The sequence below is a fragment of the Pinus tabuliformis genome, chromosome 4_2 (genome assembly GCF_031772625.1).
Source record: "Pinus tabuliformis cultivar Carrire ecotype Pingquan chromosome 4_2, CPIR1, whole genome shotgun sequence".
In the NCBI taxonomy this organism is placed as follows: domain Eukaryota; kingdom Viridiplantae; phylum Streptophyta; class Pinopsida; order Pinales; family Pinaceae; genus Pinus; species Pinus tabuliformis.
In genome coordinates, this window is record NC_142304.1 from 195,568,597 (window position 1) to 195,572,373 (window position 3,777).

Sequence of the window (3,777 nt, forward strand, 5' to 3'; positions counted from 1 at the left end):
TCCCTTTTAAGCAAAAATTAAGACCTATCAGCCCTCTCTTATTGCCTTTGATTGAGAAAGAAATCAAGAAGCTGTTGGATGCCAAAATCATAGTTCCCCTAAGGTATTCAAAGTGGATAGCTAGCCTTGTGGTAGTAAGAAATAAAAATGGAGAAATCAGGCTTTGTGTTGACTTCAGAAATTTGAACAAGTGCTCTAAAAAAGATAACTACCCCTTGCCTAAGATGGAACACTTGCTGCAAAGAGTTTCAAGGGCCAGAGTCATGTCTTTCTTAGATGGATTTTTAGGTTACAATCAGGTTGCTGTACATCTAGAAGATCTGGAAAAGACCACCTTCACTACTCCTTGGGGCACTTTCATGTACTCCAAGATGCCTTTCGGACTGATGAATGTTGGGGCTACTTTTCAGAGGGCCATGGACATAGCCTTTGTGGGAGAGAAGGACATATTTGTCCTTATTTACCTTGATGGCATAACAATCCTCTCCAGCAGCCACAAGGACCATTTGCAGCATTTTAAGAAGGTCTTCCTAAAGTGCAGACAACTTGGAATTTTGGTTAACCCAAAGAAGTCAGAGTTTGCTCTAGAATAAGGCAAACTTCTGGGACATTTTGTTTCTGTTGAAGGTGTAAAGATTGATTTAGCAAGAGTTCAAGCAATTCAGACATTGTCCATCCCAAGGTCAAAAAGGGACATTCAATCCTTCCTAGGTAAGATTAACTTTGTAAGGAGATTCATTCCAAACTTTGCAGAGCTAGTAAAGCGCATCACTTCCATGTTGAAGAAAGGATCAGAAATAAAATGGATAGATGCTGCAAGAATCTCTTTTGAAGCCATCAAGCAAGATATCATGGAAGATCCCACTCTAATCAGCCCAAATTACACTAAGGAGCTTTGTATCTTCTCTTTTGCCTCTTATGATACACTTGCAACAATTTTGTTACAGAAAAATGATGAAGGCATAGAGCATCCAGTGGCCTTTTTCAACAAAACTCCAAGGGATGCTGAACTAAGGTGTTATCACTGAAAATTCTGTTGCAAAAAATTTTCAGACTAGCTTAAGGACAAAGTGTTTTCGCAGCGCATGACTTTTTAGCAGTTTCGCAGCGCTACATGTTTAGGCGGTTTCGTAGCGCGCTACGAAATTGGGGATTTGCTCGAGTTTTCAGCAGAAGGTTCATATACTAAATTTTGATGATGAGCAGAGTGATGCAAAGGCCCAGAACGGGAATGCAGTGGCAATGTATAAACTTGGTGTATTCTACTACTTTGGTTTGAAGGGGGTTCCCCGTGACCATGCGAAATGCATTATCATGGTTTCTTAAAGCGGTTGAGAAGGGAGGATATATTGCTAATGTACATGTGCTGAGTGTTAATCAACTATTAGAAACGGCTCTGGACACAGCACGACATGTGGCAAGTAGTATATCCACCTCGACTACTCCTGTACCTTACACCCAAATGATAAGCCAGCGTGAAGCTCTTGTAATTGGCAAACAAAGGAAAATGTCGGTCGTCATGAGCTTCAAGAGAAATCCAGATCCTTTGCTCCTCCCTGCACCGAAAAAATGATTTGAGTGGATTGATTGTGTATAAAGCTGATCAAGACCTGCGGAAGATTAAAAATAATTCCCTCAATAGACAGAAACTAGCTATCGATGCAGGCAACCCAGAGTGGTTTAACATCACTTCTAGCTTGTTGCATCCTTCCTTGGAAGAATCCCAGCATTCTTGGCAATCTTTCAGGCTACCACCGGCAAGCCCTTACGACAATTTTCTCAAACCTGCTCGCTATTGAAATGTCGTTGGATCTTTTTCAAAGCAGCAAACCGCTAGATATTCAAACACTATAGCTCTACAGAAAAAATGTATGATTACATTCCAAGCGCGAGTTCTATCTGGGTTTGGAGTAAATGAGCTTGTGCGAAGCACGCACAGAATGGAACGGGTGAAGATTGTTGAAAGGGACTTTATGGGTTTGATTAACAGCGAGGTAGTTGCAGAAAAAGACGAGGGGATAACTAAAGATTCAAATAATGATACCACTCTAGAGGATGGGAGTGACAACGCAAATAATGCACCGTCTCAACATTTTGGAGTGTCTTCAGTGGCACATTCTACTGGATCAATTGATGGTTTGAACTCTTCGGTTCATCGTATTGATGAAGCTGGAGATCTTCCAAGCTCAAGCCTTTCTCCTTCCATGTCAAATTTCAGCGAGCATTTAGGCTCCCATCCTATTTTGAAAGGACTTCAAGCAACCTCTACTTCATGTGTCACAACTTCTATGGTTAATCCTTCGGTGATCCAGAAGAATTCCTTTTCGCCAGTGGCTGCTGGTGTCTATCCTAGCTCTCCAGCAACAAGCAACGCTGCTGCTGTTCCAGGAAAGTAGCCTTGCACACAGCTAACAATGTTTTATGTTGGGACAGTGAATGTGTATGATAATGTCCCTGTAGAGAAGGCTCAAGTGCTCATGCTTTTGGCTGCAAGTGCGAGGTCTACAAAAATGACAAATCTGCCTTCACGAAGTTCAGCAATACCAATGTCTATAACAACTGCTGGTCATGCTACGCTCTACAAAAGGCACATGCAATTGCTCAGCTGAACCCGTATTCTGCAGTAACCTTGAATGCTGATGATTCTCAGATAAATCAAAATACTGCAACTTCTAGCAATCAACAGGAAACTTCAAAGTTAAGTGATACTAGTGTACTTGATCAATCTCTCACAGGCCAAAGCAAATCAGAAGCTCGAAAAGATTTATGTGCAGTTGGTCCATCTGTTGGAGGTCAGTATGCTGATAACCACGCCAATGTTCATTTGGTACCTAAAACGAGCCCTAAACTTAAAGTTGCTGGCATCACAGAATCTTTGAACATTGTTGGAAATGTGAAGGTTCATGTTACAGGAATGTGCCTTGTAAAGAGTGCAGGGACTATCTGACAATTAAAGATGCGTTAACCTCTTTTGTTGGCAATGAGTTATGAAAACAAAATGGGTTTGAAAGACAAGTTGCTATCAGCATTGACTCTCCTAAGATGGGAGGGTGTCTTATACCTTATTCAAGTACGATGGTAGCAGAAAAGCAGAATGCTGAATTATTGTTTTGGACTCCTGATATGAAAAGAGTATCTGAAGAGAAATTGCTTGCCAACATAAGTGAAAGGAGGCATTCTTGTGGAAATATGTACAATAAAGCAGATAGAAAATACAAGGATCTTTCAAATCATGAATCAGTGGGTATACTTGATCAAACAGTTACAGACACAACAGTTACTCCTCAGCATGTTAACAATGGTGATCTGGTTGATCTAAAACTTAGTGTTGATATTGGAGATTGTGAACAAGGTAGGGGTAATTGCTTGGACAATGAATGCCTCGATGACATTAAGGATAACAACAGTGTAAAACGCAGGGTGGCAGTGGGCACCAAACCCTGAACTGGATGAAGACTTAATACCTAGGCTGTTGTGAGCTATATTTATATGGATCTCTTACTCCTAATGAGTTTTTACACACACAGGTTGGCTCTGCAGATAAATATAGTATCAGTGATTTGAAGGATGCCATGTTGGTAATCAAAGACCTTTTATCTGTTGTATTATTTTATGCAACTAAATCTAGCTTCACAGCTTCTACTGCCTTGTCTTTAACATGCTTTGGCAGGTCCTTTCCTGAAGTTTATAGCAAAGATGGTACAAATGTACAGATCAAACATCTAAAGACTTTTGATGAAGGACTCATGAAAATGGACAGAAACACACATGTTATGG

General features: G+C 40.7%; 1 pseudogene; it reads left to right on the forward strand.

Moving 5' to 3' along the window:
• The first annotated feature begins 1,895 nt into the window (after nt 1–1,895).
• LOC149168806 (uncharacterized) lies at nt 1,896–2,947 on the forward strand (annotated as a pseudogene).
• The last annotated feature ends 830 nt before the right edge of the window (nt 2,948–3,777 follow it).